The sequence below is a fragment of the Tasmannia lanceolata genome, unplaced genomic scaffold, assembly GCF_043159265.1.
Source record: "Tasmannia lanceolata isolate RefF3 unplaced genomic scaffold, GAP_Taslan_0.1 ptg000011l, whole genome shotgun sequence".
Classification (NCBI taxonomy): Eukaryota; Viridiplantae; Streptophyta; class Magnoliopsida; order Canellales; family Winteraceae; genus Tasmannia; species Tasmannia lanceolata.
In genome coordinates, this window is record NW_027518688.1 from 10062580 (window position 1) to 10077476 (window position 14897).

Sequence of the window (14897 nt, forward strand, 5' to 3'; positions counted from 1 at the left end):
TAAAGCGTAGCAAAATGGGGGTGTCTACAATAGGATGCAGGGCCCACCTGCATTAGTTTAAGGCTAAAAACTTGTATTAGTTAGGGCATATAGGAAGTCCTAAAAATTACCATTCGCTTGAACTTAAGTAATAGTGCAAGAAGCTTTAAAAACTAGTCTAGTCTAGTTGATCAAGTCTAGGATAACGGTCCTAGATGGTCAAGTATTGTAGTTTAGAATAGGCCGCCGAACTACGTCGACTCCGATTCTTCCCGAGGCCGGGATACGTAGAGTAGCCGGGATGGATGGCCATCTTGGTCCGAGTCAAGTATCACATTAGAGTCTAGGGTTTGTCGTGTCGAGTCGTGTGTGGAGTCATGTTGGGTTGTGTATTTTGCTGTGTTTTCTTACTTTCTTGTACAGCCCTATCCTTTAGCTTTAGCATGCATGTGTTTGCCCATCAGAACTTAGACGCCAATTAGGCATGACACTCATAACCTAGCTATTCTTAGGTGACATGCATGATTAGATAGATTTATCTCTGGGATATTCGTTCGCATTTCGCATGATTTTCGCCCAAAACTCTTCAAGGTTAATAATAAATGGCATTAGAGACCAGGTGCTTGTACCCCTGCAGTGCAAAATAGGCAAAAATGAGGGAAACCCTGAAAATTCTAAAAATAGCAGGTTTTTTCATTTGCTTGGAAACTTGAACTTTCATCTTTCAGAGGCCAAAGGAACCCCCTAGAGACCTTCAGGATCGCGAATCAACTTCAAAACACTCATAATGAAATGAAATCTACCCTAAAATGCATGGATGCCTAATCTAATGCTGAATACGGATTCAAAACTCGATGATACTACCGAATCTTTTACTTTTTAAAGCGTAGCAAAATGGGGGTGTCTACAATAGGATGCAGGGCCCACCTGCATTAGTTTAAGGCTAAAAACTTGTATTAGTTAGGGCATATAGGAAGTCCTAAAAATTACCATTCGCTTGAACTTAAGTAATAGTGCAAGAAGCTTTAAAAACTAGTCTAGTCTAGTTGATCAAGTCTAGGATAACGGTCCTAGATGGTCAAGTATTGTAGTTTAGAATAGGCCGCCGAACTACGTCGACTCCGATTCTTCCCGAGGCCGGGATACGTAGAGTAGCCGGGATGGATGGCCATCTTGGTCCGAGTCAAGTATCACATTAGAGTCTAGGGTTTGTCGTGTCGAGTCGTGTGTGGAGTCATGTTGGGTTGTGTATTTTGCTGTGTTTTCTTACTTTCTTGTACAGCCCTATCCTTTAGCTTTAGCATGCATGTGTTTGCCCATCAGAACTTAGACGCCAATTAGGCATGACACTCATAACCTAGCTATTCTTAGGTGACATGCATGATTAGATAGATTTATCTCTGGGATATTCGTTCGCATTTCGCATGATTTTCGCCCAAAACTCTTCAAGGTTAATAATAAATGGCATTAGAGACCAGGTGCTTGTACTTGGGCGAATTGGGGGCGCCTAACCCCTTCCCCATTCGTCATCAGGCACGAACCTTTTGTATCTCTGGTTATCCGTTGCGACAGGGTCTAGTATGGGATCCAGGGCCTACTTTCTTGGAAGGCGACTCTTTCTTGTTTCAGGTACGTCTTGGTTCTGGGCTAGTCCCCGGATCAAGAGGTATCTCACTTTACATCGCCACTCATGCTGTGAGGGGCAATCTTTCGAGAGTTCCTTGGTTGAGCTCTCCTTCACGTGGATGATCTAGAGACTTTTAGGGGGCCCGTCCCCCGCCTCTCTCAGATTGGGGTCCACACTGAGGGAATAATCAAATTAATTAAACTCAACGTCAAAGCTGAGTCTTTAATACGTGTCAGTAATTGGTGATGACACCGCACTTTCGAAAGAGAGCTTCTCCCCACCATCTGAGCAAAGCTATAACAGGACTAACCTGCATATTAACCACGATGAAAATGAGAATGATTAACATCTAGAAATCAATAAATATACCTAATTAAGCTTTTTTTGAATGGCAGATATATAATTTAACTTATCCAAATAATCAAGGCATTACCCTGAAAAAATTGGTTCTTGGGATTTGTTTTGGGTGAGGAAGTTGATTATTAAACCAAGGTTTACTTGTTTCATTCACAAAACAATGGGAATTAAAGAGAAATCACAATCAATTACTTGTACAGGTCTCGAGATCAAACAGATGTTCCACATAAGAACGATGTAAATGGATGACTTGACTACCTTTTTTTGAATGGTAAATATATTAAAATAGAGCGGAAAAATCGCGACCAAGAAGGTTAGGAGTACAAATAATGGGAGGAAACAAACTATACAAATCATGGCGGCCAACAGTCAAACATCTCAATAGTAGCCCTTGAAACTCCTTCCCTCGGCATTTGATCTGCATCCCTGTTGGCGGATCTCTTAACATGGATGAAATAAACATCTGAACCTCCAATTTATCCTAAATTTCATCGAACCAGTGTGCAAATCTCCAAGGGATAGGAGTAGTACCCTTGAGCCATTTGATGACATTGAGGGAATCCCCTTCTATCAACACTTGGTTTAATAGGTTAGAGTGAAGCAGACCCTGAAGTACTACTCTCACTTCTGCTTCATTAGAATCCACTACTCCTAGTGGACCTGAGAACGCCCATAAGGTATTTCCAGAGTCATCTCTTAAGACGCCTCCTTTTTTTTTAAATGATAGCCAATTTACTAAAAGGGATGACCGAGATGGTCGAAATACACGACAAAAATACTAAAAAAGCAAGGAAAACAGGAATAAAAACATCAACAATAAGAGAAACAACACAATCATCAGGGTGGGAGCGAATCAAAGAGCGTCGGGTCTTCCATGAAAACTCCATCTCTGGGAAGCGCATCAGCAACCGAGTGTAGACACCCCAATTTGTCAAGACTGGACTAATGATAGGTTGCTGCGATGGCAGATGAGTCCTGGAACTTCTCTAACCTTTCTTGCGATATCTCTCAATATTTCTCTAGGTTTTTTCCAAGACACAAAGTTATCCAAACCACCCTAACAACCCAGACACCCAATACCAAAGACCGCCTGCAACCAAGCTTGCATTTAGAACCATCCGAGTTTACCAAAACCTTTTGAAACTGAAATGGTCAACAAAGCTCTCGACACCCACTTTTTACAGCAAACACAACATCCTGAAGATCCAAACACCAACACTCAGAAAAAGCTCCACCGGAAGCCATTTCTGGGAACCGGCACCACACCTTTTGGAAACCGGAAACCACTTTGGCTACTAGGAACAACCTTTTTATAGCCAGAGACCTCCTTTCAAGCCACCCACAAACCAGAACAAAAAATCGGGAACCCTGTACCAACTTAGAGGGACCCGGAACCTATTTTCAGGGCCCGTAAACCACTTTTGGGGAACCAGAAACCACTTTGGCTACCAGGAACAACCTTTCTAGAGGCAAAGACCACTTGTCAAGCCACCTACAAACCAGTACCGAAAACTGAGAACGCGGTACCAACTTTTAGGGACCCGAAACCCATTTCCAGGACCAGGAAACCACTATTGGTCACCGAAAACCACCTTCTGGGAACCGAAAATCACCCTCGATTATCAGGAAAAACTCCTTAGGAACCAAAAATCACATTTGGTTACCTAATATATTTCATTGGGAACCAGAAACCATTTAACAGCAAACCAAAGCAATCGATCGTTTTGTTGCTACCAAAATCCATAAAGTAACTACCAAAAGTTACTTTTTCACTGCTCGAAGGCATTGTCTGGCAACTGGAGATCAGTTTGGGATACTGAAATAATTGTATCGGAACCGGCAAGCATCCCTACAGCCAAAAAACCACTCCCGGAATCCCGAAACCCATTCCTGGTGCCTCAAAACCCTGACCGCATCCCAAAAACCCAAAAATCGGGAGCTGGGACCCACCCCTTGCGATTTTGGGGAGGCTCCTGCTATTTTGGAGCCTCCAAAATCACATGGGAGGGGTTCCCTCCGATTTTTTCATGAAAATCTATAAAAGGGACCCCTCCCTCCCTCCCTCATTTCTCATCCCTTTCTCCCGCCACTTGCTTTTGCTCGAGTTTTTACAACCCTCCTTTTGGTTAGTACACCCATTTAGAATTAGTACCCCATTTTGGTTAGTATACCCCGTTTAGCCTTTAAAACCCCTCCTCCTTGGTATTTACAACCCTTTCCCCTTTGGTTTTAGAAAACTCTAGAAAGAGAAAGAGACAAAAGCTTTGAGCGATTTTCAGAACCAGTTTCGGCAGAATTCACTTTTGTTGTATCACCAGGTATAGGAGTTCTGCCGAATTTCTGACGATTTCAAGCAGCACCAACCCTAAACTAGGTACTTTTACAGTTTTTTGCACTTTCTTTCACAAAAAAAGGTTGTGGGTAGCTATAGGGTTTGGGGATCCTCTCGCCCCAAACCCTTAGCATAAATCCCCTCATTCTCCCCCTTTTAAACAAAGGCTATTTCCTTAATTCCGGTTATATGTATTCAACAATCAATCTTATTAGAGATTGACTATGCATCTAGGTGCCTAACAGTGGTTAGAGCGAAGTGTCGCATGGTCCCTCTCAATCTTTTTAGTATTGTAGTCTATAAACATACTAGATTAAAGAAGGTTCTTTATTGCCTATAAAGTTTAAACAAAGGCGATTTCCTTAATTCTGGTTATTTGTATTCAATAATCAATCTGATTAGAGATTGACCATGCATTTAAGTGCCTAACACTGGTTAGAGCGAATTGTTGGATGGTCCCTCTCAATCTTTTTAGTATTGCTGTCTATGAAGATGCTAGATTAAAGAAGTTCCTATACTGCCTATAAAGTCTAAACAAAGGCTATTTCCTTAATTCCGGTTATTTATATTCAATAATCAATCTGATTAGAAATTGACCATGCATCTAGGTGCCTAACAGTGGTAAGAGCGAAGTGTTGCGTGGTCCCTCTCAATCATTTTAGTATTGTTGTCTATGAACATACTAGATTAAAGAAGTTCCTTTGCTGCTTATAAAGTCTAAACAAAGGCTATTTCCTTAAGGGGAGTGATAGATATGTCCCTTCTCATTACTTGGGACACCCAGTTGTAGTGTATCTATGAGTGCAAAGGACCAATTGTACTTCACATAGGAAGGATTCAACGGATTTGATTGCCACGTACACTGCAGCTGGGTGTCCAAACTAATGAGAAGGGACAGATATATCACTTCCCTTTCCTTAATTCTGGTTATTTGTATCCAACAATCAATATGATTAGAGATTGACCATGCATCCAGATGCCTAACAGTGGTTTGAGCAAAGTGTTGCATGGTCCCTCTCAATCTTTTTAGTGTTGTTGTCTATGAACATACTAGATAAAAGAGATTCCTTTACTGCCTATAAAGTTTAAATGAAGGGTATTTCCTTAATTTCGGTTATTTGTATTCAACAATTAATCTAATTAGAGATGTACCATGCTTCTAGCTGCATGACTTGGTCTGAGCGAAGTGTTGTATGGTTTATCTCAATCTTTTTAGTATTGTTGTCTATGAACATACTAGATTAAACAGATTCATTTACTATATATAAAGTTTAAAGAAAGACAATATCTTCAACTCCGGTTATTTGTACGCAACAAACAATCTAATTAACAGTAAATTGTTCTTCTGGGTATTCGACAGTGATGTATATCTCAATCATTTTATTGTTGTCTACAAACACACTAGATTAAGGAAGTCCCTTGAAATGTAAATAAAATCTCAAACAAAGACTACTTTAAATCTAGTTATTTGTACTCAACAAACAATCTGATTAACGATAGACCGTTCTTCTCAGTATTCGACAGTGATAAGGGGAAGCATGGCCCTCGATCCTCCCCGATGTCCGGATCCGCAGTGACGCTATCGCAATCATTTTAGTGTAGTTGTCTATAAACATACTAGATTAAAGAGATTCCTTATTTGTTAACAAAGGGGTTCCGTACTGCTTTTAATAAAAAAACCCTTTGCCTCCCTCGTAAAGACTTTTCTTATTTCTCACTCTTCGCTTTTGGTAATTGACTAGCTTGAGATCTCCTCTGCTTCTAGATGTTCATTTGACTTGTTCAAAAGGGCTAACGCCTGAGAAGTAGATTTAGTGGCAATCTCAATCTTTTGAGCATTACCGTCCGTCAAAGGTTGAATTAAAGAAAACCCTTTATTTTTCTGATTAAATTAAATCCAATCTCCATGCCGAAAGAGCTTTCTTTCATTTTACTTGCTTTTTTTTACTGCTTTATGTATTTATATTCAATAATAAGCAAAAGACCCACTTTCCTTACTATTTTTACCCTTCCTTCTGTTTGAAATCCAACTCAGGAATAAGCTTAATCGTAAAAGAGAGTTTAAGATCAATTTTGCTAAAGTTTTCCTAACATCCACCACTTCAAGTCAAGAGGCCGGATTTCCCGGGCGTGAGGGGTGCCTAACATTTTCTCCTAATGTAACCATATCCCTTACCCAGATTTCTATCAAGACCATGCCGAAAAAAGAGTTAATCAGGGGCTTAGGCCCTAAAGTAGACGGCAACATGGATCATTGCATTTCTCTTAAAATTCAAATTTGTATCCCGAATTCATTAGAAATGCAAATCATGGCTCCTAGGCCCTAACCTAGGTGGCGAGTCCGGAAACCTCTATTTTCTCGTGAAATTTGAATCCTTATCCCAAGTTCACAGGAAACGCAGACATAAAAACACGACTGACCAAAAAGGGAACAAGAGAGAACAACACAACAAAACACCACCTCCACCGCCGAGTGTGGGGAGACGCGTGTGAGAGGCGACATCGGCGATGCACCAAACTGCCCTCCGCCCTTCTGGGATCCACACCGAGTTGGCAGATCTGTTTCTTTTTGAAAAGTAACAATTTCATTCCAAATAAGGTAAATGCAATCACTGGGAACAAGACGACCCTATGATTACATAAAGAAGCAGCAAAATGCTAAACAAAAGTTTAAACAATGTGAGCCCAATGGTTCCCACATTGGCAATCTTCTATGTTTTGATGATTCCAAATACAAGTTGATTTGTGTTGTATTTCTAATGTTCTTGATGTTTAAGTGCATCTGTTGGAGATTCAAGCAATCAAACACAAAAGTCAAAGACATTGCATGGATCATGGCATGAACCAAATGGAGAAGATCATTTGGTTCCAAAGGAAGATGAAGGCCCGGAGCATTTCATGATGACCTTATGAAGCAAAAAGAATGGAAGAGATGATCCATGGTGACAATGAAGACTTTAAGAGATGAAGACATTGAAGAAATCGAGTGTTGTCAAGTCTTAGAATGTAAAAGTCCAATCCTTAGCTTATGACCTATGAGAGGACCAAGGAGCACTTAACAAGGCTTAAACATACACTATTAGGGTTCTAAAATATGATAAATATCTTGGGACGAGCCTTAGAGAACACACCCAAAGATAGACATCATTGGCACTTGTTTAGTAGTTTATTTAGTGACCATACACCTTAATTTGATAATAATTGATCCAAGACATTTTAAATATTTTTGCAAATATTTTTAACAGATAGATCTCCTTGTTATAATGTCTGTAGAGCACAAAACGTCGAAATCCGATAAGAAATGAAGGAGATATGAATATTACAAGTTGCCCGCTGAAATCTAGAAAACCACTTAAGGAATTCCGTGAAATCCCACGAAATTCCGTTAGTGGAGGCTTCTTTTCCAAAATAAAAAAGCCATAACGGCTAGGTTAGCACTCCATCTGTAGCTTCCGTACTAGCCGTTGGGAGCCCTATAACGTCTAGTTTTTTGCCTCCCTTGCCTATATAAAAGCCTCTAACCTTTCTAAACACTCTAATACTCCTGAAGCCTCATTTGAATACATATTGAGTTAAAATACATACTTGAGCCTCTCTTGATTCAAAGACAAGGATTGGATTAGGAGCTTTCATTGTACATCTTCAACATCAAGATCGTTACCCTTTGAAAGGGATTTTTTACTTTCTTTCTATCTTCATCAAACATTGTAATTGAGCAAGTGTTCAGAGACGTGTAGCCTTCTCTCCGTGGTAGGGATCGCCATCAAGGTTAAATTGGTTGGTTGTATTTTTGGCACCGATCTTCGCCAAAGTTAAGAAGATCAAATAGTGAAGCCATCAACCTATTTTATTGGAGTGGAGCTGGCCTCGTGGGTTTGAGGACCGAACCACTTTAAATCTTTGGTGCACTTCTTCTAACTCTCTCTTTATATTTCTTGCACTTAGATTTATCTTTCTTGGTTTAATTTGTTAATTGATCTTCTAACTTTAATTTGGGCTAAAATTGGATAGTTGTTTTGAAAAGGGAAAAGTTTTTTTTTTAACATCCAATTCACCCCTCCCTCTCTTGGGTTGCCACCATCATACTTGGACCTATCGTTGAATTCTCACTTGGTATCAGAGCCTTGGCTCATAGAAGAGATATTTCAAAACTTTGGTCAGGTTTTCAAAATATAACAAGGGAACGATCGTTGGAAACTCTTCTATTTGTGAAATGGCAAACATGATTGGAACCAGACTTCCGGAAGGCCATCCCACAAGTAGACCTCCTTTCTTTGATGGGTCCAACTATGGACATTGGAAGACAAGGATGCGCATCCATCTTCTTTCCATAAATGTCGAGCTTTGGCATATTGTCAACAGTGGATCCACTTTACCTTCCAAGCCCTTTGAAGAACGGAGTGTTGTAGAGAAAAGGCAAGTAAACTTGAACTATAAAACTATTAATTCTTTGTTTTGTGCCTTATCTACGGAGAAGTTTAATAGGATAGGTCCTTTTTATTCCGCCAAGGTTATTTGGGATACCCTTGCCGTTACACATGAGGGAACATCTCAAGTCAAGGATTCCAAAATAAACTTGTTAAAGAGGAAATATGAAATGTTTAGAATGGACCCAAATGGAAGCATCTCCAAAATGTATACCCGATTTACTAGAATTACTAATGAATTGACTAACCTTGGTAAATCTTATTCTAATGATGAGCATGTGAGTAAGTTGCACAGGTCACTTCCGCCAAATTGGGATCTGAAGGTGACCGCCGTACAAGAATCAAAGGATCTCTCTAGGCTTACTTTGGAGGAGCTTGTAGGATCTCTTATCACTCATGAGATGCTCCTCAATAGCCGGTAAGAGGAGAGAAAGAGAAAGAAAAAGAAATCAAGTCCCTAGCACTCAAAGCCTCAAAAGCAGACTCATCATCTTCAAGTGAAGCGGATAGTGATGAGGAAGAAGCTTTGAGAAAATTCAAAAGCCTATGGAGAAAGAAGCACAAGAAAGATAAAAGGAAGAATAAGGAAGAAAAAGAAAGTGACTTAGAGGGTGGAATAAGATGCTACAATTGTAAGAAGACGAGACACAAAAGTCCGGAGTGTCCACTTCTCAAGTCATCATCCTCGAAGTATAAAGGAAAGAAGAACGATTGGAAGAAGAAAAAAGGACTTGTAGCCGCTTAGGATGAGTCAAGCTCTTCAAGCAAAAGCTCAAGTGAAAGGGAAACAAAGAAAGATTTATGCTTCATGGCACTCACCCATGAAGATGAGCTAAATTCAAACCCCTTTCATAGTTCATTTAGTAGTGATAGTGGAAGCATGTCTTATGATGAATTGTGTAGTACTTTGCATTCCAAAATCTCAAAAAATAACATTTTTAAGAAATCTATTTCCAAATTAGAAAATGAACTTGATATTTTGAAAAATGAATCGTCTTCTTTCAAATCTCAAGCTCAAGTGCAAATTGAAAATCTTAAACTTGAGATTGAAACCCTTAAAGATACTTTGGATGAGAGAACTTGCAAAATAGTTAAATTCCAAAATGTGGCAAGCTCCTCAAAATGTTATGAAGATGAGAAAAGTGAGTTTTTAAAACAAATAACCCGTCTTCATAATGAAAATGAAAGACTAAGATTATGTCTTCATGGTTTTTTAAATGGTGATAAAATTATTGACATAATTTTGAAAAAGGCTAGTCAAAGGCATAAACATGCATATTTTGATAAAACTAGTCTTGCAGACTCTTCTACTAGATGCCATTATTGTGGGATGCATGGCCACTATCAATTTCAATATGCATCTAAGATTAGGGATAGTGGAGGAACCAAGAAAGCTTGGGTTCTAATCATGTTATTATCCTCATTTAGGGGCTTGCACTTCAATTTGAATATCTTTCAATTAATTTCAAATGCCCAAGGTTCTTCTTTGACTTGATTTATCTTTACCTCAGCATTTTTTTATGATCCCCAATAAATTCTTGTTTATCTTCAAATAGGGGGGGATTTGATTTAGGGGGAGCCTGTATATGCTTTACTTAGAAAACCTATTTTGTTTATTACCCTCGTTGTTTTGAATTTTTAAAAGGGGAAGTTTAGATTTGATATATGCCTTGACTAAGGGGGAGTTTATCTAGCATATTTTTATTCCCTTATGTTTAACTCTCACCACTTCTTTTTGTTGATGACAAAAGGGGTGAAGTTTTAGGTAAATTGTGCTAAAATGTGGCAATCACCTTGTGTGTTATCCTCATAAAAAATGGTGAGACTGTAAGCCTAATGATTCCCACCTTAGCAATCTTCTAGGTTTTGAAGATTCCAAACACAAGTTGATTTGTGTTGTATTTCTAATTTGTTTGATGTTTAAATACATGTGTTGGAGATTCAAGCAACCAAACACAAAAGTCAAGGACATTGCATGGATCGCAGCATGAACCAAATGGAGAAGATCATTTGGTTCCAAAGGAAGATGAAGGCTCTGAGCATTTCATGATGACCTTGTGAAGCCAAAAGAATGGAAGAGATGATCCATGGTGACACTGAAGACTTGAAGAGATGAAGACATTAAAGAAATCGAGTGTTTGTCAAGTCTTAGAATGTAAAAGTCCAATCCTTAGCTTAGGACTATGAGAGGACCATGAGCACTTAACAAGGCTTAAACATACACTATTAGGGTTCTAAAATATGATAAATATCTTGGGACGAGCTTTAGAGAACACACCCCAAAGATAGACATCATTGGCACTTGCTTAGTAATTCATTTAGTAACCATACAACTTAATTTGTTAATAATTGATCCAAATTATTTTTAAATATTTTTGAAAATATTTTCAACATATAGATATCCTTCTTCTGATGTCCGTAGAGCACAAGAACGTCGAAATTCGATTGGAAATGAAAATGATATGAATTTTACAAGTTGGCCGCTGAAAGCTAGAAAACCAGTTACAAAATTCCGTGAAATCCCACAGAATTCCGAGACCGTGGGATCTCACAGAATTCCATGGAAGCTTTTGTTCCAAAATAAAAAAAAGCCATAACGGCTAGCTCTGAACTCCGTTCATAGCTTCCGTACTAGCCGTTGGGAGCCTTATAATGGCTAGTTTTTGTCTTCCTTGCCTATATAAAAGCCTCTGACATTTCTAAAGACAAGGATTAGATTATGAGCTTTCATTATACATCTTCTACATCAAGATTATAACCCTTTCAAAGGGATTTTTGCTTTCTTTCTTTCTTCATCAAACATTATAATTGGGCGAGTGTTTGGAGACGCATAGCCTTCTCTCCGTGGTGGGGATCGCCACCAAGGTTAAAGGGGTTGGTTCCTGCAAACGTGTGCAGGTAAGTTACCTGCACACGAGTGTAGAAACAGGGTGGGGGCACATTTTCGTGGGGATCAAGACCACATTTTGAAACTAGGGAAGTGAAAATGGGCAGTTATAAACATTTTTCACCTCCACAGTTCAAAGGGTTGGGATTATCCTATGCAGCTGATTTTTTGTGCACACCCTATCTATGTCAGGGCCTATCAAATGAATGGTTAGGATCACCAAAAAAATGTGGGCCCACCGTGTTTCTAGTCGTCACCTCATATAAGCTTATATGAGGGGCCGCTCACAAACACCTTTCCCTCTCTCTCTACACTTTTCTCTCTCTCTCTCTCTCTCTCTCTCTATATATATATATATATATATATATGTGTGTGTGTGTGTGTGTGTGTGTGTGTGTGTGTGTGTGTGTATATATATGTATGTATATGTATGTGTATATATATGTATATGTATATATATAGAGGAAAATGATTGTGAGCTTGAAGCTCATATAGCATATATGAGCTTGAGAGCCCAAACACATGTGGGCCCACATTGTTAGGATGATCCGAAGCATTCATTTGAAAGGCTCTTACATAGATAGGGTGTGTACAAAAAATCAGCTCCATAGGATCATCCTAACCCATCCAAAAGTGGAGGGCAAAATAGACTGACACCGTTTGCCACAAATTTGCCCATTTTTGCCCTCCGCTTTTGGAGGGGTTAGGATGATCCAATGGAGCTGATTTTTGGTACACACCCTATCTATGATGGGGCCTTGCAAATGAATGGTTTGGATCACCACAAAAAATGTGGGTCCCATGTGTTTGGGCCCTCAAGCTCATATAAGCTATATGAGCTTCAAGCTCACAATCATTTTCCTCATATATATATATATATATATATATATATATATATATATATATATATATATATATATATGTGTGTGTGTGTGTGTGTGTGTGTGTGTGTATATATATATAGAGAGAGAGAGAGAAGTGTAGCTATATATATATATATATATATATATATATATATATATATATATATATATATATAGAGAGAGAGAGAGAGAGAGAAGTGTAGCTACACGTACGTGTAGCTAACTTAGCTACATCGACGGCTTAAAATACAGTGGGCCCCACATTGTTTGGGTGATGCAAACTATTCATTTGATGGGCCCTCACATAGATAGGATGTGCCCAATAAATCAGCTCCATAATATCATCCCAACCCTATGATTTCTAGAGGCAAAAATGGACATGTAAAAACCTTCACAAATGTTTCCATTTTTGCCTCCACAGTTTGAAGGGTTGGGATCATCCAATGGAGCTTATTTTTTGGGCACACCCTATCAATGTGAGGGCCTATCAAATGAATGGTTTGGATCACCCAAACAATGTGGGCCCACTGTATTTTAAGCCGTCGGTGTAGCTAATTTAGCTACACATGTGTAGCTTCACTTAACTTATATATATATATATATATATATATATATATATATATATATATATATATATATATATATATATATATATATAAAGCGGAATCCTCTAAGCCGTGGTGGTGCCACGTGTCAGTCCCTCTTTATCACCGCTGACGTGGCAGCCCCTCTCTATTGGCATTTCCAAAACGTAAATCGAAACTCCAAATAAAATCCTGTAATGGCAGTTTTTGCCCAAAACGTTTGCAATAATTCCAAAAGTCCAACAAAGAGAATTGCATGATAATAAGATGGATATTAATGTAGATTCATTTCCAAATCTGGGTATGCCACGTAGCACCCGTTCTTTTTCATCCATTGTTTGTTGCTTCATTTCATGATTTTCCTCCATAAATCAGGTTTTAAAATCTCCATTATTTCAAAACGCCCTTTCCTATTCCCACAAGAAGACAATATTTCAAACGGCATTTCCTATTCCTTCATTCAAACTAACTTGCCAATTAAGTATATAACGTTTCCCATTATTAACTTTTGAACGCTTCCAATAATTCCAAATCAGCCCCATTAAAGCCTCTTCTCTCTATATATATAGGACTTTTACACGGCCAAAGAGTGACCCTGCCTTCGTCGCTGCCCCACCAATCATGTCCTCTACACCAGCTTCCTATGCCTCCATCCACCACTAGGCTGAAGCCTCCAACCACGCCCGGAAGACCTGCAGTGCGGGGCTGAATCACGGACCGCCCAATGATTCTCTCAATTCCAGATTTCTTTAGTTGTTGCTAGAAATTTTGAATTTCTTTTTCTTTATTTCAGTTTTTTTCCTTATGTTGATTGGTTTTTACAGAGCAGGTAGAACCCAATTGTTGTTACATTATTCATGATGTTGTCACCATCCAACCAGAATTAGTGGTACCATTATCAAAATTTGGTATAGGAGGATGGGCAATGATTTCTTAGTTATTTACGACTCGGTTGTCTGTGGTTGTTGGTTTCTGGAGACGAACAATTTTACCATATGCGTTTGATTTCTAAGAGGGCTGAAATATTAAAAAGCCTCCTTTTCCATTTCTTTTATTAGTGACAACCCTTTTTTTCTACTATGGAACTATTGGAGTTCTGGGTCATATGATGGGCTTTCCTATATGGTGCTGTCCAAAACATGTGCCCAAAAAATCAAAGGGCTAGGATCATCCTATGGCACTCATTTGTGCACTGCCTATCTACATTGGGACCCAAAATGAATGGTTTATATCATCCATTCATATAGGCTATTATGTACATTTTATACTGGACGCACGTACATCATATAAAAACTCCCATTTAATTGCCATATTTTAGAAGATTTTAGTCATCCAATAGAGGCAGATTTTGGTGCACAACATGTAACTGGTTATATCAAAAGCAACTATCAAAACGATAATATTCCAAGTCATTAAAACAAAATGAATTAGTAATCCAAGAATGATTGTCAATTCCTTCTCCGGGCTTCTTCACACGATAATTATTTATGGCAAAGGGGTTTACCCTCCCCAGCTGTTGGAATTCACCCAGTGTTTTTTAGGGCAGGTAATCAACTGTAAATTCTCCATCGTTGAGATTTTCATCACATTTGTTTATCTTTTCCTGAATATGCAAACGTATGGGAGTACACATGCAATCTTTGTTATAAATTTTTAAGCAAACGGGAGTGGAATATGATTTTCTTAAACTTATATACAACTGTTTTGAAGTTAAACAAAAGACTAGATTACAATGTTCTTATATGAGGTGCCAAAAAAAGGTCCTAAGGTGTTAGTTATGTTTTCTCGACAAATACTTAACAAGGTGCCTTCTTGATCACTCTAGGAAGGGACTACTATTA